This window comes from Lutra lutra, chromosome 4 (assembly GCF_902655055.1).
Source record: "Lutra lutra chromosome 4, mLutLut1.2, whole genome shotgun sequence".
Classification (NCBI taxonomy): Eukaryota; Metazoa; Chordata; class Mammalia; order Carnivora; family Mustelidae; genus Lutra; species Lutra lutra.
In genome coordinates, this window is record NC_062281.1 from 8,688,397 (window position 1) to 8,710,922 (window position 22,526).

At 53.1% G+C, this 22,526-nt stretch overlaps 1 protein-coding gene across 1 annotated transcript in view; it reads left to right on the forward strand.

Annotated features, from left to right (window-relative positions):
• Window positions 1-22,526, forward strand: part of ST3GAL1 (ST3 beta-galactoside alpha-2,3-sialyltransferase 1) — an 87,560-nt gene that overhangs the window by 11,002 nt on the left and 54,032 nt on the right. Inside the window, 1 exon segment of the mRNA XM_047723769.1 lies at window positions 5,014-5,167. The gene's annotated coding sequence lies outside the window, so the exon portion shown is untranslated.

Here is a 22,526-nt window from a genome sequence, read left to right on the forward strand (position 1 = left end):
TTCTCCTTCCTGAGTTTCTGCCCAGGAAATACCATGTACTGGACATTTTGGACTCCTTTAACCTAAACAGGGCTCTGTGGTCATTCCTCTTATTGGTGTTTTGACAGTTGGAAAAACCGAAGTTCATTGGCATTGGCCGTTTGACCTAAGGTCCGCCAGATTGGGTCGAGTTGGGGGCTGTGACGACCCCTCCCACCCCACCACGACTGTCTCCCCACGGGCACATGGGCCAGAAGTTTCCTGGGCCCAGTGTGTCTGCTCCCACTGCCCACACCAACAACTGGTCATGAGCCTCCCTCCTACACCTCCCTTCCCTTTGTTCTTGGGAATCAGATAAGAGGCCAAAAGAACAAAGTCCCCCCCTTCCCAAGCCATATTTCAAAGAACTATAAATAGGATGGTTCAGGGTGGTGTCCCAGGTCACATTCAGCATGGACAGATTTTGTGTGATGCCAGCCCTGTCCTCTGGCTCGAGGTTTCCCTCGTTCAGCACAAGCTTCCCTCCTCCCTCTCATCCACAGAATCTTGTTCGAAAGTCCGTAGTCAGGCCTCCCGGATTAGGCCTGTGCTTGCCTGGCAAACAAACCCGTACGTCGCGGTTCCCTGTTCCTCCCAGATCTGTGTGTGGTTCTGGCAGCACCGAGGAACCCGTGGGGCCCAGAGGAGGCGGAGGCAGCCCAGAGTCCTGCGTCTCCCTGCTCTGAAAGCACGTTCAGTGTCCCCAGCAGGGAAGGCCTGGGGGCACAGGAGGGAGGGCAGGGCCAGGAGAACATGGGCTCTGGGGCAGCTGTGGGACTGGGGCAGGTGACTTCCATGTCAGAGCCTCAGCGTCCCCACTTGTGCTCTGGGGTAAAACCATCCAGCATTCTGGTCCCACCAGGGCAGGGCACGGAGCCCACAGGGCACCCCAGAGGGGCTCAGTGAGTGCCCATGCAAAGTGCACTGCACTCGTCCTGGGAAGAATTGGTTTATCATCCAAGGCTCCGATCATGGCCGTGACCTTGAGCAAGTTGCTTACCCTCTTCAAGCCTCCACTTGCTCATCCGCAAAATGATACACATAACAGGTGGCGTCACATCACTGTGAAGAAGAGCAGAGATTTTGAGGACAAAGGGCTTAGTTTGGGAAGGTGCCAGCCAGCCCTTTAAAGTGGTAACTGCCCCAATTTCTACTACTAGTTTTACTTTGCTGTTTTTGTTTTTTAAGTGATCCCGTGTTGGTTTTATCCACTTGCTCCGTACGGCCTTGCAAAATAGTTGAAGCCAGAACGGTGCCTGTGTTAGCAAGGAGCCAGCTCAGACTCCAAGGAAGACTGCTTGCCGTCACACATCCTGGCTCGCACAGTGTCTCCTGGTCGGCACAGCAGCCGCGGGGCACCTTGTTTCGGGCCTCTGAGAAGAGACGTCCGTATATTGAAGGGGCAGCGCTATTATGCAGCAGGGCCCTGCGTTCACAATTATCCAGATGATTGCTTCTCAAGTGGAGGGAAAGGCTGGGATTTCTTAAGCAATCTAGACGTGGTGAGGAATTTCGGGTCCGGTTCTCTGCTCTGCTCCCCAAAGAACCAAAACCGGAGAGCAGCCTCTGTCGGGAGATTTATCACGTCCTTGTGCACGATGGTGCAGGGGCTGCCAATGGTGACGTTCTGTTAGGGGCGAAGGAGTGGCTTATGGGCCCTCACCTCCTGTGTGGTAGGTAGAGCTGGTGGACGTGTTTCCTGCTGCTGAGTCTCCTGGTTTAGCCCAGCAGTTGGCTGCTGGGGGCCCGGGCTGGTACCTGGTGGCTGCCAGTCCTCCGGATAGAAAGGAAGGGGTGAGTGCCCAGGGAGGGAGAAAGGGTAGGGAAGCAGGTGCGATCCAGGGAGACAGGGCAGGATGGCAGGGCACGGGAAGAGAGCCACGGTGTGACATTCCAGAAGAAATTTTCAGGGTGCAGGTTGAAAAGCAAAAGGCAGGGGCATCTGGGTGGCTCAGTCAGTTAAGCATTGGCCTTTGGCTCAGGTCATGATCTCAGGGTCCTGGGGGTCAGGCTCCCTGCTCAGAAGGTAGTCTGCTTCCTACTTGTGCTGTCTCTCTCTCTCTCTCTCTCTCTCTCTCGCAAATAAATAAACAAAATCTTAAAAAAAACAAAAATAAAAACAAAAACATAAAAGCCAAGGAGAGTCTCAGTAGATCGTTTAGCAGATACGGAATATGAGATAATTATGTTTTCTGTGTGTTTAGCACCCCAGCGTTGTGTCAGGAGCTGGGGCACCGGGGCCTGGAGGGTGGGTGACACCTGGGGAACAGTTCTAGCTCGTGGAAGTCCCCTAGTTGCCAGTGTGCCAGTCGGGGCTGGGAATCCCAGTGCAAAGGAATGGAGAGACACACAGGAAGCCTTGGGCAGCTGAAAGGAAGGTGGCTAACTCGGCTTGGTGTGTGGCAGGGAGCAGGTGGAAGGAAACATCTGGGACGAGTGATACGTGAACAGATTGTTTTGTTCATTCTCTCATTCAGGAGCTAGAAACTGACTTTCTCCCACGTGGCAAGCGGTGTGCGTGGCAAACGGTGTGGTGGCAGAGTGATGTGTGGGACAGGCACCCTTGTGCTCCCAGGTGGTTATCAGGCCGGTGACACCTGCTTTCTGGGAGTGCAAGGAATCCTGGGTAGTGACGCTGCCTGGCCTCGTCTGGGCAGTCAGTGAAGATGTCCCTGGGAAGGGCCATCACAAGTGAAATCTAATGCATGAGGAGGCATTCCACAGGGAAAGGGGACAGTGTGAGCTGGGGAGGGGAGGGAGGAAGGTCTGGGTTACAGCTTACAAGGGTCCCTCCGGGGGCTGCTGTGAGCAGGCGCTGGCCTCAGAGGAGGTGACGCTAGGTCTGAGGCTGGGGCAGTGAGCACTCCATCTTAATTCTTCTTTCAAATATCAGGGACTGAAAAGAAAGTTTCATTCCGGGAGCTTGCCTTTGCCGTGAGACTGAGCCCTGACTTCCCCAGCTCAGGCCACGTTGTGTGTCTCCCGTGGAAACATCCTGCGCCCCACACCCCGGCGAGCTCCAAATAGAATCTATTTATTGTCGACACCAGGCGCCTTAGACAAATCTTGGGTCAGTCTGTAACTAAATCCTGTTGATTTTATATCTAAAATAGCTCTTGAGGGGTGCCTGGGTGGCTCAGTCAGTGAAGCGTCTGCCGTCAGCTCAGGTCATGATCCCAGGGTCCTGGGAGCAAGTCCAGCAGTGGGCTCCCTGCTCAGTGGGGAGCCTGCTTCTCCCTCTGCCTGCTGCTCTCCCTGCTTCTGCTCTCTCTGTCTCTCTCAAATAAATAAGTAAAATCTTTAAATACAATAAAATAGCTCTTGAATCTTCCATCTGTCCTCCATCGCACAGCCACCCTGCCTTGGTCCTGGCCCCCCACATCTCAGGGCAATCATCAACTCCCGGCAGGTCTTTCTCTCTAAGTTGCAAGTTTATTGCGTCTTATCACCATTTTTGGCGATGGAAGGATTCCTTGGTGGTGATATCAGTGAGCTTTCACTGCATAACAAGCAGCTCCGGGCCTCAGGGCCTTCGGCAACAAGCGTCCATCATGTCTCCTGGTCTCTGGGTTGATCGGACACTTCTTGTGTCTGGGAAGCATGGCTGGGGCTCAGGGGCGTGGCCCGTGCCTCCTGGGGACCAGCTCAGCTGGGGTGATGCGGCTGCAGAAGATCCCAGGCAGCGAGGAAAGAGGATATTCTGTGCCTAAGCGTTGTTGAAGCTTTTATTTGTGTCTTTTGTTATTGACCCACTGGCCCAAGCAGGTTATGTGGCCAAGTTCAAATTCAGAGGGTGGAGAAGTGGACCTCAGTGCCTGTGGGGAGGCAGAGCAAAGCCATGTTGCTGAGGTGGCCCAAGCCGGTGGGGGCCGTTACTCTCTGCACCTGTCCCAGGGGCTAAGATGAGGACTGCGGAGCTGGACAGAATGGGGCCAGACCCCAGCGGCTCCTCCATAAAGCGGGACTAGTCATTGAGACCACCTCAGGGATTTCGTGAGAAAACGTGGGTCAGTATATCCCTCAGTGCGTGGGACGCAGTAAGAGCTCAACTGGGGGTCTCTGTTTTTGCTCTTCAGGTGGAGCCTTCCAGAGCCTTCTCCCACCCGGCCTCAGCCTGGTGGTGCTTCCTAGCCCTGATCTCACATGTTCACTAGTTACATTTTCCCCTATCCTCTTCCTCAGACACATTTTCTTTTTTTAAAAAATATTTTATTTATTTATTCATGAGATACAGAGAGAAAGAGGGAGGCAGAGGCAGAGGGAGAAGCAGGCTTCCCATGGGGCAGGGGCCATGATGCGGGACTCGATCTCAGGACCCCGGAATCATGACCTGAGCCGAAGGCAGACGCTTAACCGACAGAGCCACCCAGAAGCCCCTCAGAGACACTTTCTCCAAACCTTTTATTTTTGCCACACAGCATTTCCCTTGAGCGAAGAACAACTAAAAACCCATGTGCTCTTCTCCTACTGACTTGGTTATTCCTCCCTTAGCTCTCCCAAATATCACTCCCATCCTCGTATCACATTGCCCTGAGTTATTCGTTTATCTGTCTGTTTTCTCCACGAGGCTGAGCTTATTGAGGGTCTGAACTATGGTCTCCTCATCTTTCTGTCTCTGGTACTTGGCTGCATGCGTGGAACAGGATAGGTGTTTATTGAAAAAAAAAAAAAAACTTGACGTGTAAATCACTGGGTGAGTGAGTGGAGTGATGGGCAAATGCCTTTGAATTGTCTTCTGTCATCTTCAGAATGCAGTGGATGGGCCGCCTGGGTGGCTCAGTGGGTTAAGCGACTGCCTTCGGCTCAGGTCATGATCCTGGAGTCCTGGGATCAAGTCCCACATTGGGCTCTCTGCTCAGCAGGGAGTCTGCTTCCCCTTCTGAGCCTCCCCTTCTCGTGCTCTCTCTCTCTCAAATCAGTAAATAAAATCTTCAAAAGGCAGTGGATGAACTCAATGTCAAAACTGACTTGAACTTTTCTCCTCTTCCCTTCCAGCTGGGACCACTTTCAGGATCAACCTTTCTGACCTGGAAATGCCAATAGAAGTAATAATCATCGCCAAGAGCTGTGGTGAGCAAACGCTTTGAGCTTTGTGACCAGGACCGTTTCCTCTGAGTGCCAGAGATGGACAGTCCCTCAGAGTCCTGAGGTAAAAGACTCTGAGGGACTGTCCAGGACGAGTGAGAGGTGTTGTCTTTTCTGGTTTCTTCCATAGATTAACTTTGAGTAGGCAGGGAGAGCTGTTCCCCTGTATCTTGGTATCTTTGTAATTTGGCCTTCTTCCCCAGGGATATGCCATTAAGAGGGGACACTTTCTACCTCAGGAAAAATGCAGGGTCATTAGCATATTAAGCAGCCTCATTTTCTTAGAGGAAGGCCTTCTGTGTTCTCATTAAGCAAGTAAGTAAAACCTGGATCAGAAACAGCCTCTTGTGACCAGTGCCTGCCATCCCAGAGAAGGTCTGAAATGACACCGTACTGTAGTGACTGTCAGTAAACAACTCTGACCCATAGGACAAAAGTGGCTCGGTCATTTTTTTTTATAAATAAAGTTTTATTGGTACCCAGCCACACTCCTTCCTTCAGATATGTGTCACACCACAACGGCAGTGGTGACAGAGGGTTGTGTGGCCTGAAAGCCGAAAATACTCACAGTCCGGTCCTTCATGGGAAGAGTGTGCCTGCCCCTGATCTAGAGCTAAGCTGTCCACATGAGGCCACTCCATGTGTGGCTATTTAAATTTTAATTCATTGAAATTAGTCACAAGGAGAAATGCAGCCCTCAGTCACGCTCACCACATTTCAAGTGCTCAATAACTGTATGTGACTGGTGGCTCCCTTTTGAACAGTGTACATTGAGAACGTTTCCATCAGCGAGGAAAGCTGGCTTGGGAAAACTATGGTCATGCTGGGATGTCTCTCTTTGCTCTGAGTGTCTGACTCAGCTTCGATATCATTGGGGCCATTATAGAAGAAGGAGGGTTTGTCCATGTATGTGTGTGTATGGCTGTTCTATAGGATTATTGGTGAGTACATCTATTTATTTATCTACTTACCTATCTGTAAAAATGGAATTACTTCTAAAATTTCTTTGGCCAGCCAACCCATGGCTACTGTATGTGAGTCTGTGTAAGAACTAAGCCACTTAGACCTTGAGATTTATCAGTTTTACATATGCAGGTACCTTGATACAAATATGAGCCTTTCCATGGTCATAGGAAGATCAGACACAGTATTGGGTCTCCTGTAAAGGGAACGAAGCAGTGGCCATAGTGTTCCCCATTGGCTGAAGATGGGGTAAGAGAGATAAGAAATAGTGAGAGGAAGAAAGTGAGCTAAGGATACAGGGCCTGTGAGTCCTGGAAGAAGGAGGAATGCTGGAGACTAAAGATGACAGGGAAGGGACCATGGGTTTACTCTCAAAGAATGTGTTAAACAGAATCATGATGATTGGGAACTTATCCCATCTCAGAATCAGGCTGAGTACAGCCAGTTCTATACAACAGACCCCTGGGGAGAAGCTTGGACTTGGCAAAAGTCCCCCCATCTTGGATGGGTCAGGACTGGAAGCATAATCGAAGGTTTTACTTGTTGAACAAGGGAGTGTGCAGTGCTGAAGAAGAGGGCCAGTCACTGAGCTGCACGGTGTTTATGGACGGGTCAGAAAAGAAACTCTACGTGGCCAGGAGGACTATGGGCAAAGGTCCCATGTTGTGTCTTTAGGATCTGGGCTTTTTTTGGCCTTGGGTTTTCCCAGAACTAGCAAGAATGAAGCAGAGTTTCAGATGATGGAAAAGGATTGAACTGATGTGTATCTGTACCTCCAGATTGGAAATGGGCCCTGCCTCTCTCCTCTTGGTTGGTTTTTAAGTTTTTACCATTGCCGGTGAGTGTTGGAGTCACTCGAAACAGGTGTTTCCATAGCACACTTCCAAACAGTGGATTTTAAGCAGATATGAAGTAATTAGAAGTAACAATTAGAAAAGATTCTGGTTCTTAGTACATAGTATTGAGCACACCAGGGACAACAGAGGTGGTAGTGACGATGATGTTAACAGCGATGATATCGTCCATCCATTTCAAGCTCATTGTGTGCCATGTACACCATTCTGGTAATAATAATTGTTATTATAATAGCTTCAGATTATTGTGCTAAGCACTATAGTCACTTTTTCTCAGCACATAAATCCAGAGCATGTTTTTCAATTACATTTTTTCCAATTGCTCGAGTTTGATATAATTTCAGATTTACAGATAAGTTGCAAGAAGAACCAAAACATTCCTGGATACCCCTCACTTGGATTCCTTAAGTCCCAACATTTTATTGTATTTGTTCTATCCTGTCCTCTCCCCATTTTTTCCGGAACCCAGAGATTCTTGTAACTGCGATACAACCAAGTCAGGAACTTAGCATGGGTCTGCTGCTGTTATCTGAGCCTCGGAACTTCTTCTGATTTCACCAAAGGCCCCCAAGTGAGGTCCTTTCCAGCAAAAGAAAACCCACTTTCCAAGAAGGCAAGGCCTTCTTGGAAAGCTTCCTCACTCTTGTATTTTGTGACGTTCATGTTTTTGACACGTGTTAGCCAATCATTTTTCAGCGTGTCCCTTGGTTGGTGTTTGCCGGATGCTCCCTTGTGATTACATTTACATTCCTGCTTTTGCCCGGCATCCCGCAGAATTCAGGGGTTGTCCTCCATGCCTCATAAGTGGAGGGCCGGGGCTGGTCTGTCCCATTACTGTGATGTTGGCCTTATCCCTTGGTTAATGATGGCATCAGCCATTAGTCAAGGGGCCTGGCTCCTTTCAGTGGAGAATGGTGTCTAGAAATACCATCTGGTCATGGGATATGTCCGTGGCTGCTGAGATAGCCTCCCCCTGGGCCCTCTGAACAGACAGATCTGGGAAGTAGGGAGTGTGGGTGTGTGTGCATGCATCCGTGTGTGCATATATATTATGCGTATACACACATCTGTATTTATAGACCTGTGTACATGTATCAGCATATACGTGCGTACCCATCATTATAGATGTGTGAATATGCATATAGAGGCACGTCATCTAGATCGTTTCTAAAGAGCCCATATGCATATTAAAACCACGGTGAGCGCACACTGGCGAAGCTAGCCACAACATTCTTGAAATCCACGTCTGTCTCAATGATGCTGGCCCAGTCTCACGGCCAACACCACCGAGCACCGCGTTTATTAAACCACGGGTCAGGCCCTGTTCCAGACCCTTCCCTTGCTGCTACTGCTCCTCACAACCCAGCAGCCCAAGTACCAATGAGGAAACAAGACTCTGAAAAGATAATTAACTTCTGCAACGTGGTACAACGAGCCAGTGTGGCAAACGTACTGTGAGTGCCCGTTGGCCTGTTGGCATCTGATCCGATGGCCTGTGGGGATGCGGGTGCCCCAGAGGAAAACCTGAGCCAAGGGTGAGGGGAGCATTTGTCCCACAGACCCGAGATGGCTGAGGCTCCTAGCAGCAGGAAGGCGACAGCGTGTTGGTGACGCCCACGTCCTTCACTCCCAGCAGGTGTTTACCGTCTGCCTCTCGGGCATCCACGGGCGGCTGTGTGTGTGCTCGAGCCTTTTCCTGGGCCGGGGGTGGGGGGTGGGGTGGGGGGGTGGGCGGCGGCTGTGGTCCCCTCCTTGCAAGCCCTCAATCAGTTCAGGTTGCGGGCATGAAAGCAGAAGTGGGCCTCTCTCGGGGGAGGGCATTTCCTCTCTTGCTGTGGGGCATAACAGGCTGAGCTGCTACAGCCTGGAGCCTTTAACTGGAAACACATATGCGTCCCGGCTCCCAGCAGAGCACTTGTAGGAGGTGAACTTGATAAATGCTACTTCCGATCGTGCATCAACAGCTGTTTCTGAGCTCTTTCTGTGTGCCAGGCACTGTCCTGGGCAGACAGAGCCCCAGGGAGCTCACGGGTTAGCCAAAAGCCGGGGAAGGGCAAGGGGAAGAGATAGACAGTAAGCCAAGACGTAAATAAACATCAGCAGGGTGGGGCAGGGTGGGATGGAGAGCATGTGTGGCGTGCTGGTCCCGGAGGGGCACTTGGAGGAGCCCTGGGTGGAACCCCGTCACACTGCCCAGAGGAGAGGGCACAACAGCAAAGACAGGGAGCCTGGGCTGCTGATCAGAGCACGCACCGGGGACTCATTACCCTCCCCTCGGGACTTCACCCTGGAAAGCGAAGCCGGTCTGCACCTGTGCATCTTTTCAGGCCTGAGGAGTCACGCACATGGGCTCTCTCTCCCTCAGAACTCAAGCATTTCCTCCAAAAAATGCACATGTTATCAGCTGGCCCAGAGGCGAACTGGAGGCCAAGGCACTCAGTGGATAAGAGGCAGTCTTAGCGGTCACAGATACGGAAATGGGCAGCAGGGTGGGATTTCTGTTGCTGATAACCTTAAAGAAAGAGCCACAGTTGTGGGCAAAGGGGCCGTTGCCCTGGGAGAGAGACCGGGGAGCCAGCTTCGAGGAGCTGCCGGGCTGGCAGGTGCAGAAGGGCGAGCCTGCACCGGGCGATTTGAAGGAGGGAATCCATGGGAGTGAGTGGAATTCGCAGAGAGGTCTCAGTGGGGGCCGTGGGGTTCCTGCCTGCCTTCTCATCCACTCAAGCTTTCATTCGTTCGCTCAGGCAGCGGACATTCCTGGGTCCCTGGCACCGTGTCGAAGATGGGATAAAACCGAGTGAGACAAGAGCTCTGTCCTCGAGACGGTGGTAATTCAGTAGGAGAAACAGACAAATTAACAGATCGGTGCTAGGCACAGATGCACCTCTGAGCTACAGGGAGGTCTGTAGCTAATACAGTTGGGGCGTTCTCTTTAAGAAATAACGATACGAGTTACGGATTTAAAATGAAAGATGAACCCTAGGGGCACCTGGGTGGCTCAGTTGCTTGAGGATCTGCCGTTGGCTCAGGTCATGTTCCTGGGGTCCTGGGATCAAGCCCCACGTCGGGCTCCCTGCTCAGCGGGGAGCCTGCTTCTCCCTCTCCCTCTGCCTGCTGCTCCCCTTTCTTGTGCTCTCTCTCTCTGTCAAGTAAATAAATAAAATCAGAAAGAAAGAAAGAAAGAAAGAAAAGAAGGAAGAAAAGGAAAAGAAAAGAAGAAAGGAAAAAGGAAAAGGAAAGAAAAGATAAGACAAGACCAGCCCTAGGAAAGTGACGTGCAGCCCAGGGCTGGAGCTTAAGCCTCCCTGAGCTGGGCCAGGCTTCCTGCGGGGTCGGGAGGAACGCCTTCTCTCCTGGGGACCCTGGGGCCGCAGGGGTTCATTACAGCAGGAGGCTGAGGACAGAGACTTGGCAGGAAGGCTGGCAGCGGGGATCCTGGGGCTCTAGGAGGGTGGACTTGCCCTCCGGGTCCTCCGAGCCCTCTGAGCCCTTGTTCTTGGGCTAACCGATGAGAACTAAAGACTTTTGCTCTTCTTAGTGCTGCTGGGACTTTCAAAGGCACTTTCCTGGCCATTCCACAAGAGATCTACCTTATGATCCCACTTCCGGAAGTGTGTTCTGAGCAATCACACAAACTTTGGGAGTGCAGGTGCTGGCAGAGCATTTGCCAACAATTACAAAGGTCTGCCTGTGGGCCATGTGCTCTTCTTAGAGCCCCAAGCATCAACACATTTAACCCGTCCCCCGCTCTCCTCCAGCCCCAGCCACCCTGGGAGCCGTCTGCTGTCATGCTCCTTGTTTCGTCGCCGATGGAGGCACAGAGAGGTTAAGTAACTCAGCCACAGATTGCTCAGCCGTCAGTAAGCAGAGGAGCTGGGCTCTCGAGGCGCGTGGTCTGCCTCTGGCACCCAGGTCCCTGGCCATACTGCCTGTCTGTGATCCTTGCTGCCTGATTCTTTTAGAGCAGTGTGTCGGAGACAGCCCTAGTGGCCAAGGTCAGAAGGGCCAAAGGACGTTGCCAGCACGGGACAATCCGGGACTGCTCTGCATGAGCTTTACCTGGGCTTACTAGCAGGTGAAGGTGGACACAAAGAAAACCAGAGGGGATGGTAACTGCATGGTCACAGTGTTTGAGCCCTCCCCCCCCCTCAGTCCGAGATAGTCCCCCAGGCTCATCCGTCCACACATCATTTGCAAGCGGTGTCTGAGAGCCAGCACAGGAGAGCCAGCAGTGAGGAATGGAGACCTGGTGACCGCGCAGGTTTCTGCCTGCTCCCTCTGCTCGAACCTTCTCCCACCCGGCTGCAGACCCGTGTCTTCCAGCAGCAGCCCTCCTCGGTCCCTCACTGGTCCCAGTGCCCTCGGAGCCCTGGCCTCCCTGCACCTGTTGCCTCATCTGTAGAACAGAGTGGGGAACCCACGAACCCTCTGGACATCAAATCACATGCTCTTCACCGTGGTTGCAGGAGACTAGCATCTTCCAGAAAGGTCATGTGATTAGCATCTTCCAGAAATGTCCAGCACCCACCTGAGACTGGGGCAGTGGGCAACGGTGCATGCCCTCCCTAGGGGCTCAAAGGTCCAGCCCTGGCTGACAACCTGGCTGGAAGGGGGGGAAGTAGCAAGCATCAGTGTGGTCCCTAACCTGCTGAGCCTCGTTCCCCTGGGAAGATGGGGCCAGTCCCACCCAGCAGGGGTGGGGGACCCCATGGGGATCTACGGGCTCTGAGGGTTCATCATAATAGGTCTTGCATGAGGTGGGTCTGGAGGTTCCTCTGTCTGTGTCTCTCTAGCTCTGCCTCCCAGATTCCCAGCCGTAAGGGAGGCAGTCCCCCGTGAGGGCCTGTCAGGGTGAGACGCTGCGCACAAAGCCAGGCCCGGAGCCTGGCCCATAGTCAGTGTGATACATCACCGCATTGTTATTCCTAGCCAAGCCACACTGGCAGGCTGTGGGCGAGCTGTCACATAGGTCGCCTCCTTGCCAGCTTGGGGCAGGTGTCTGGCTGACGCTGAGACCTTTCCTCCACAGGAGGACACATGTTCCGAATAACCACTGTGGCCAGGCCCAGAGGCCTTGATGACACTCGTGCCACAAGAAGCGGGGAGGGTGGGCACCAGACCACCAGAAGCATGGAAATTTCCTTTGTGCTTCCGTAAGCCAAGCCCACAGATTGAGTCGGCCTCAAATGACTAATTTTTATTCCAGTCATGTCTGGATGATAAGCGTTTGGACATTTACCAATACACTTTGTTCCCGAAGGGCGTCCAGTCATGTCGTTCCTCTCTTCAGTGTCCATGCCTCTCCTGGCCCTGGGACAGAGTCCAAATGCCACAGCAGGACGGGACAGGGCTCACCGTGACTGGGGCCCACCCAGGATCCCAACCTTATCAGCGCTCTCCTGCGAACCACGGAGGAATTTTAAGAGTAGGGTGAAGAGTGTGAACAGAAGGCCTGAGTTCCGATCACACTTCTGTGGCCCACTGTGCCATGTCGGGCAAGGTGTTGGACCTGCCTTGATCCGCGTTTTCTCGTGGGCAAAACGCACCAGAGACAGCAGTAGTGACATCCTCATAAGGAATGTCATGCGGGTCAGATGTGCTGCTTTACATGAGGGTGCTTAGGACCCTGTGGACACACAGCAGTCCGGACTGTTCTGGGTCGAAGCCCTGAACTGCCAGGAGCACACCCCAGGAAGCCCCCCTCCAGGGCTTCTTATGCTGAGCCCTCAGGACCCCAATCCGAGCCAGTGAGGATACTGGGGTCCTGCCTTTCCTGGGGTTGAGGGGTGGGGTGCTGGGCTTTGGCAGGCTTACTCTTTATTGGTGAACTGAAAACTTAAAAGCAAGAATGAGGCCATGGGAAGGGAAGAGTGGGGTCACTTCGAGTTGTCCCCCCACCCCCCGGCTTTCTAAAAGGGGACCTCTGTGGGTGGGGCGGCATGCTGTTTATCTCTTGTCGCTGGTGATACGTGTCTTGGAGACAGAGGTCTTTGTTTTTATTTATTTATTTATTTATTTATTTATTTATAATGTAAATTTTACTTAGTTACCATACAGGGCAATATTGGTTTCTGGAGTAGAATTCAGGGGCTCATATCTTCCCTGCAATGTCCGATGCTCACCGCAGCAGGCCCTCCTGAATGCCCATCACCCGTCTAGCCAGAGAGAGAGAGATGTCTTCAAAGTGAATGTTTTGGCAATCAAAAGTTTGATGTCAGGGACTTCGTTATATCACAGTCGAAAAAGCTAATTGTCAGGCACCTGAGCTACAGTTCCTCCGTACGCATGTGGCTTCTGTGGGGGCTCTAGATAGGCCTGTGTAGATCTAGATCATCCTGTGCTTATCAGGAATAGCCATTCATTCTAAATGAAGTAAGTTTCACATCTCCAGGACTCGGAACGAGCTCGTCCCTCCACCCGGACACCCTCCTCTTTGTACCTTCCTGTTGAAATCATCCCTTTTCAAAACTCAAGTGTCACCTCTTCTGGGAATCCCTTCCCCCGATGTGCCCCCTTCCCCGGCTTCCCTGCTGGATCCTCTGGAGCACCCCTGTGTGTGGCTTGACCACACTTGACCCGTCAGGCAGGGACCGTGTGTGTTTTCCCCTGTTCGACTGGCAGCTCCTTGGGGAGCAAGAGTGGGGCTCACTCTTCACGGGGACTTACTGAAAACCCGCCTGTGCCGGGTCCCACTCTGCATCTGCAAGGACACGGATGCATGAAGGCAGGCACAGCTGACCGCCTGTCGCGATCACACAAGACCAGCCCCAGCCGCTGGGCTGATACACATGTTGTCCAGCCAGCTGATGGCTCTGCTGGGCTAGATGTAGTCTTGGGCCCCCTTGGGGACTATTTCTCTCATTTTCAGTTCCCCGGGGCATCAGGCAGCCTTCCACACCTCTTGTGACTTCTGCCTCCAGCTTCTGAAGAACTGGAAATGGGGGGATCCCATTTCTGGTAACTCGTGGTCCTTTCACTTTGGGACTACCTGCTGTCCCCTTGCTGCTCACTGCTCGGCCCAGACACTCGCTGTAAGAGCTGTTGACCACGTGCCTGCCTCAGGTTAAGTAAAGCAAGTGCACCTGCCGAGAAAGCAAGCCACCCCTCTGATCTGGATAATGGGGAGCAGGAAGAAAGGCGTGACCGGGAACCAAAGCCAGCCTGTCTGAAATCCATTTGGTAAGCACTGTCTTGCATCCGACAACGTCCCAGGGCCATGTTGCTGTGTTGCTCAACCGCCTCCACCAGGTGATAAAAATGCCCCCTGTGTTGGGGGATTGGCTAGCGGAAAACAAGAAGGGAGGGAAGGCTTTGGGGGCAGGAGCCACGGATTGGCCTTCTGTCAGTTGAATAGAATGGAGTTGGCTCTCAGCACTTCAGAGACAAACGGAGGGACAGTTAACCGGAAACCCCCGTGGGGGTGGGGCCGGGTCATTCCCCATTTGCGTCCCCAGTACCTGACTGGGGACTCTCTCAGGGAGCGCTTCTGGAAGGGACATGAAGGACTGGCGCATTACACAGCTGTGTGCTGTTCCGTCCGGTGGTACCGAATGACTTAACCATTTCCATTACTACGTATTTCTCTGTAATACAGGCACATGATATAGGTATCATTGTCATTATAAACAGCGCTCTGTTGAACATCTTTAGGCTTTAGGATTTTCCTTCATTTGAACTACCCTGAAAATGTTTTTGCTGCCTGTGACTTTGTTGTGGGACAAAGGCAGGAAGGCAGGCTGGAAAGCCATCCCTGCTGGGACTCAGGAAGAGACGGGGCCAGGGCGTGGAGGCAGCAGCAGGTGGGGTCTGACCTTAGCAAGGCAGTTGGTCTGCTGTCAGTGGGGCCCTGAGTCCAGGCCCGGGAGCGGCAGATGGGACAGGAAGTTGGGACAGAGACACGAGCCTCTGTTAGGAGAGGGAGCTGGTCCTCAGCCCTCCCATTCTAGGGAGCAGCGTGCGGCATGACAGGGGAAGCAAGGTGCCCTTAGCTGTGTGCAGGTGAGACTGGAGCTGGAGTCCCAGTGCATACCCAGTTCATGCTCATCTGTAAAACTGGGATATTGGTAATTCACGGGGAAGACTATATTCCTGCAGCACGACTGGGTTGCTGACATTCTGGGTGTTGGCAATATCTGCAAATCCTTCGCTCTGGTTCCTGGATCCTATAGGCTTCAGGAATTTCGCAGAACTCCAGGGTTTGCAAGTCCCATGGGTTTCCTTGGAACTCAGAGCACCATGGGACCCTGAGGGGCATAGGATGCCCACATCCCATGGAACCTAGGTGCCCCCAGCATTCCGGCATCCAGGGGGAAGCCAGAGAGCTGTGGCTTAGAAGTTATCCCTCCACAATAAAAATGGTCAGGAGCGGCAGATTAATTGACAGCAAGAGGCACCAGGTCCTACCCAGCTCTTAATTAGTTCCTCGGTGGTTTGAATGGATGGATATGAGAATGAGGGAAGGAGGGAAGAGAAGATGGCCTTCCAAAGCTGTGCTTCCCAGCTCCCCCCTAACGTTAGCACCGGTGAACACACACACACGTGAACAGGGTGAACGCACACACACACACACACACACAGTGGGGAGAGGCATATTGGCTGGCATGGCACCTGGGGAATCTCTGAGCATTTTGCAGGTTGGGACCTGGAGTGCTCTACCTCTTGTTCCAGGCAGAAGGAGTCCCGTCCAAAACCGCCTGACCCTCCCCAGGACCCTGCGGTCGGGCCGTGGAGCCGCGTTGCCTGGTGTCTTGCTGTGGTTCTCAAGCTGCTTGTGTTCCTCACTCCTTTGCAGTCTTAAACGTTACCCATGGCCCCAAACAGTTTTCCTGTATGTGGCTTCTCTCTCGTAATGTGTGTCATGTTAGTCATGAACACCGAGAAGTGCTTTTCAGATACGTGCCTTCCTTGAAAAATAACAATAATAGATGAATCACGTGGTCACATACGGACGATGAGGAATGACTACGTGCCAAAACAGAACACGAGAGAGAAGACTCCTGTTGTTTTTACAGATCTCTTTGGTGTCTGGCTTAAATGAAAACAGCCAGGGTCTCCCGTCTGCTTCTGCCTTCGATCTGTGCTGACATCCCTCGTCACTTGCCTCTGGGACACTCCCCCATGCCTTCGTAAGACAGGGAAAAGGAAATGGTGTCTTAGGAGTAGTATGAAACTGGTTTGCATCATGAGCTCCCTGGAAGGGCCTCAGTGACCCCCGGGGGTCCCGGGAACATAATTTCAGGAGTGTAGGTGCAGTGTTTGAGAAGATGGCTTTTCTAACAGGCTGCCCAAAGGAGAAGTGGGCTCACATCCCAGGTCCACCTGCCACCAGCTGAGTGGCCTTGGACTAGGTACTTGACTTTTCTCTGCCTCATTTCCATCCTCTATAGAATGGGATAATAGAACCCACTGCATAAGATTCCTACGGGCATTAAATGAGTGGATATGTGCAACGCGCAGAACAGTGCCAGGCATGTATTAAATGCTATTCGGGCTGTCTGTGCACACATACGCAGATGTATGCTCTTTGTGCGTATATATGCATATACCCTATGTGAATGTGCATATATTTGTGTGTATATATACTTCCTATCACATATACTATGCATATTCTAATGCCAGTAAGATATTTTTTAAAGTTACTGCCTCAGAAGTCACCCACTATACATCATTTCTATGAAATTGAATTTTCAATACGGCCATGACTTAAGCCGGCATTTCTGTCCCTTTGCCAGGCGGGAGAACCTTTGGACACAGCTAGGGTTGTGTGCAGGGAGTGCCTCATGGAGCTGGACCTTAAGCCCGAGACCCAGATGAGAGGTCACTGCTCCCCTCCCCTTCGCTTCCCTGGAAACCAGATCAAGGGCTGGGTGACAAGTTTGGAATATGCTCCTCATTTTTCCTTCCTCTGTTTGCTGGTGACGTAACCGTCTTCATTTAGCCACCAGCATGAGAACATCTGGCCCCTTAGTCAGGGCCGAAATCAAAGAAGGAGCCCGCAGCGCCTGGGCCCAGGGATTTCCTGAAGCCCAGGCTGCACGTGACGGGCTGCACTGTGTCTGTCAGGGGCGAAGCTCAGGCTGGGAGCCTTGTCCTGAAATACTTTTGTCTGGAAGCTCACGGTATGAACTCTACAAAGGCACATGCATCCTCTTAGCCTTTGAAAAGACACAGAAGTTCAAAAAATAAAAAGACAAAAGGTTGGCTTCGATTCTGTCCCTGTAGCATGGGACCCGCGTGAAGGAATCTGGGAGATGTCACGCTGAAATGCCGGCTTCCCTTCCTACTGCTCTGGTGGGGACTGTGGCTCCCCACTCTGGCTGATTCCTTAAATCAATTGACAAGTATTGAATGAATGCCTCTTTGCGCCAGGTGGACTTCAGAGAGCTGGCAATGCCTCGGTAACTCACAAGCAATCCCTTGTGAATTGTACCTCCGGGTGGGGGGACTTCTGGTTAACTCCAAAGTTAGCAAATGGAGTCTGGCATTCATTGGAGGGTGAGAATTGGTGAGAGTTAGAGCGGCCAGTGGAGGGTGGTTGGGGCTGGCCAACCTCAGGAGACTTGGAGGAGGTGACAGCCTTGTCCATGTGTTACCTGGGGGACAGCTGTCACCACACCATAAGCGGGCAGGAGCATGCCTGGGGAATCTGAGCAGCAGACACAGGGGGACCCCTACAGAGCAAGTGAGGGGCCAGCGGATGGTCAGGGAGCAAGGGGGAAGGCCTGTCGTGGTAGTCTTCTTGGCCTTGAGGTGACTCACATATCCCAAGTGTGACATTGTGCCTCTCAATGGACAGTAGTGACATCCTACGGCTGCAGCCACGCCTGCAACCCTCACTGGCCTTACCCCTCCTCTGGGTGCCCATGTCATCCTGCGTAGGCCTCTAGCCTCCTATCCTAAACTGCAAGGTTATCTGCCTGCCCACTTTTCTCCCTATTAGCTGGGTCTTTCACTTTTCTGCCTGCCAAGTGGGACCGCCCACCAGTCCTGAGTTTTGGGACCTCTTATCTTTGTTCAGGAGCACTCGCTCCCAACATCTGAGCTCCTAGGGCTCTCCAAAAATGCTGGCTTTCCCCTGGGACCCTTTTTAGCCTTTTCCCAGATGGACCCATCTCCTCCTTCCACAGAACCCTGCTCCCATTCTGTCTGTGCCCCTCCCGGGCACTCAGCTCATCCGACCTGGCGTGTGCCTGTCAGATTCCCCTGCTAGATGCTAAATTCTATGGAGCGAGGACTGGGCAACCTCTGAAAAGATGACCTGAACTCCAGGCGTGTCACCTGTACCAGGCTAGAGAACTAGGAAGTCCTTCACTGGCTGCTCTGTTCCATCCGGATTGGGACCGATGGCTACGGGTTTTCCCCAGAGGCCTTGGTGTCCCCCATGTGCCCCCCTCCACCTGCACTGCATGTACGACCAGCTCAGTGTTTCACTCTCCGTGTGTCGTCACGCGTGCCATCCCTCCGCCGAGAACACCCACCCCTATTTCTTCACCCAGCAGGGTGGTCTGCCAAGCCCTTATCACCTCAGCAGGAGGGCCACCGCCCTGGGCAACTGTCCCTGATGCCCCATCTGCTTTCATGCTGGCCTCTGCCCTTGTCCCTATCCCCGTGGGACATTCTCATCTCACCACTACTGAGTGTGCCAGAGGGATCCAGGTGGCCCCTGGGCTTGCAGGGGCAGCACCCTTGATCTCTAAAGGGCCAGATCGTAAATATGTTCAGTTTTGTGGGTCTTGGTTTGACTGTTGGACTCTGTCATCATGGAGCAAAAGCAGCCACGGGCCGTGCTTAAGTGACGGGCACAGGTGTGTTCCTGCAGAACTTTGTTTACAAAAACTGGAGGCAGGCCAGCTTTGACCCATGGGCTGTTGTTTACTGACCCTTGGTCTCGACTCCTTCTAGGCTGTAGAGGGAAAGAGCTGGATTAGCACATGTATGCACTGTCTACTGATTCCCACGGCCCCTCGCAGGACAGGGGCTCTTGGGGGTCCCGTTGTGCTACACTCTGCTCTGCGCCCTCGTGACTAGCCCGGAGCCCAGCACAGTGAGCCTGGCGATGGGTCAGTGAGTGCAGGGATGACCTTTGCACAGCTGCTGAGCCTGGTCTTCTGGACTTGACCCACGCCTTCCCTCTAAGCATCTAAGCTGAGTGCCACCCTCCTCCACCCTGGGGATATTAGACACCATTCCCTCCTCCAGTTGGACCTTTCTGGAATGAGTTTAATGAGCTCAGGGTGGGGGTGGGCACAGTCCCCTCTAGGGTCCTATGGGAGGATTCGGCGCAGCCCTCTAGACGCTGACATCCTGGGAATGCCTCCCTTCTGGAAGCCAGTGGGCAACCCCACAGATTTCTAAGCACCCAATCATGACCGGGGCCCATCGGGATTGACGTGTCTGTGAGCTGGGGTGGGGGTTGGGGCATGTGGAGCTTCCTGTCTACCGTTAGTCCCCCAGAAAGGAGGCACTGAGGTGCGAGACCACCCCGCCCCAAGCAGGAAAGCTGTTTCCTTCTCGCAGTGAGGTTGTCCTGAGCTCTGCGTGGCTATGGCTTGAGTCTTGATATCCACTGAGGCAGAGCACCCCCCCAACGTGCTCCACACACATTATTTGCACTTAATTGTCATAAGAGCCTATGCCCTGGGTATTATTATCCTCATTTTATGCAGGGCAGCATGAGTCACAGAAAAGCGACTTGCCTGAGCTCATGGAATGCAGGGCCGCACTGAGATTCGAACCTAGCAATCCTGCGCTGGGGCCTTTGCTCCTAACCCCCGTGCTGAGCTGGCACGTGGCGATAGGATCCAGAGCTGGAGGGAAGCACGTGGATCAAACAAGCTACCACCCCAGCGCCCTCTTTTCCCAGCTGAGGGTACCATTGCACAGAGAACTGAAGTCATCTCCCCAAGATCACACAGCATTCATAGTAGAGGCAAGATTTTTTTGTTTTGTTTTGTTTTGTTTTGTTTTTTGTTGTTTTTTTTTTAAGATTTTATCTATTTATTTGAGAGGGAGAGAGAGCATGAGCAGGGGGAGAGAGAGAAGCAGACCCTCTGCTGAGCAGGGAGCCCAACCTGGGACTCGATACCAGGACCCTGAGATCGTGACCTGAGCGGAAGGCAGACGCTTAAATGGCTGAGCCCCCCATGTGCCCCTCATCGTAGAGGCAAGATTTAAACCTGGGTGATTCAGTTCCCAATCCAGGGCTTTATCCTCACCCTCAAACCCCTTCTTGGGCTTTTGACCTATAAATAAATAGAGGCAAGGTCCCTCCCTCCACCTTGAGTAAAACAACACCTCACCTCATTCTTTGTTAGAAAGCAGCCCCTTCTCCCGGGGGTGATTGTGCAAACATGAGCCTTAGCGGCCATGGATGGGTGTCCCGGGATCAGCCAGATCTGAGTTCAAGAATCAATACTCAGGTGGGCTTGGGCAGGTCTGCTTGCCTCTCTGACCCTCTGTTTTCTCTTCCGGCTCCTGGGGCTGCCAGGCCCAGCTTGCCTGAAGGGTCCTGAGAATTCAGTCCAGCCATGTACCCCACACCCTGGGTTCTCAGTAGATGTGGTCCTTTGTCCCCACGTCCTAACTCCTTCCAGAAGCTCCCTCCCACCCATAGTGCTCCCGGGAACCACAGCATCTCAGCTGCAGAATTTCATGCATTGACTCCTTGGGAGAACCCCTCCGACCTCATGCTGGGTGGTGTTGCAAGTCTAGGAAAACACGTCGAGCTCCCTCCACCTCAGATGCCTGGCAGCTCCATTTTTTTGTTGAGCCCTCTAATTGGCAGGGTTTTACGGTGGTTTCACTATTGCCTGAAAGTCCCAGTCTTCTCTCATTTCTCTCCGACATGTAATCTATTTCAGGAACCCAACAGTAGCGAGGCTCCTGGCCCCTCCGTGGAAGCCTTTTTCTCTGGAGACAAATGGCTGGGTAAAAAGAAAGACATTCACTGGTTGAAGCAAACACTATGATTAGACAGACCCTTTTCGTGAGAACTCCACACAGGTTGGCCGGCTCTGGATGTGGGGGACCTTAAAGTTCTTCCTCGAGGCTGTCTTCCTTCTGATGTAGAACAATGTACGGGGGCACAGCCCCTGGGTGCTGGCTGGGAAGTGGTTGATGGCAGAGGGAACAGCAGGGGGTGAGGGTTTCCGGCATCTCTCCAGGACTGGGGCAAGTTGGCACGTGTGAAGCCAGGAGGGGGTCGTCAGCTCTGGAGCTCATCTGGCTGCGGGCCCCCCAGAGCCCAGGCTGGCCTTCCCACTCAGCGCTGCCTTTGGGAGAAGCTGCAGGATCCGCCCGCCTGCCGAATGGTGCTGTCTGCTGGAGGCAGCCGTGCTGCCTGGTGGTTAAGGGCTCTGTCCTGGGGGGAGCCTCCTGAGTCTATGTCCTGGCTGGGCCGCATCCAGGCCAGGTGACCTTGGACGAGTTCTTCACTTCTTTGTATTTCCAAGTCTCATCTGAAAAACTGGGATGATTATGACTTCTTTGGCCCTCGTTAAAGATAAGTATTTTGGGAGCGATCCACAGTTCGTGGGGAGAGTGCCTACCATGCTGCCCACCTTAGGGAGGTCCTGGGGATCCCAGGGGACTGGACTGTGCATATGACACAGAGCAGGAGAGGCGACAGCCGAGCCCATCTCCGCCCCCCATGGCATGCCTCTTTTAAGTCTTTTGCATGAACCCTCGGGCCCGTTAAAATGTGGCTTTGGTTCAGCCTGGCTTTGCCTGCTTTACAGGGGACACAGAGAGGGGAAGACCTTTGCCCAGTGGTCCCAGCCAAGATTTGACAGAGCCAGAATCAGACTCCGGTGGTTGTGACCTGACGTGTGCTGGGACAGAGGTGTCCCCAGGGGATGGGGTCTGTCCCTCCTCTGGCTAGTGTGGGTCTAGATGCCCAGTCTCTGCCTCTGTGGTGTTAGGAAGAGCCAGCAAGCCCTCAGCTCCTCCCTCCAGCCCTGTCAGAGGCAGGAGGCCCCTGGAGCAAGGGGAGGGGGGTGGGCAGGAGGCTGTGGAGGAAGAGTGGGGGGCAGGGCGCAGACCCATCTGTTTGGAATTAGACAGACATTGAGCACAGTTGGCCAGAAACCGGCTCTCTTGGGCCAGAAAGCAGTGTGGAAACGTTCTGCCAAATGTCTAAGCAGAGCCAGCTCTCCTCCTGGGAGCCCATGCTGATCTCTTTGCTCTAACGCCCATTTGCCCGGCACCTTGTCTGTGCTGGATGGGGCAGGGGCATTGCGGGGGACCTCCAGTTCACAGATGAAATCTGATCTCCTCGGGGCTGACTGGCGAGACCCGCAGCGGCCGAGTGACTCTCTGACGTGGATTGGAACCCAGAGTTTTGGATGCCAGCACATGGCTCCTGGGCCAGCTGTGCTCTGGGGTAGAGCGCTGCAGATCTGGAGGCCTGAGTCCCACTCCCTGCTACGTCCCTGATCAGCTGTGTGGCCTCAGGCAAGTGGATGACCTCTCTGAGCCGGACCTTCAGCCCTGATGTATCATACAAGACATTGTGTTACCTTCCCACCGGGAGGGGTATGAGGAGATAGAACCACAGTGAGCCTGGGCCACAGCTTTCCAAGTCCGGGAAGGACTTGTCTATGTTCCTGA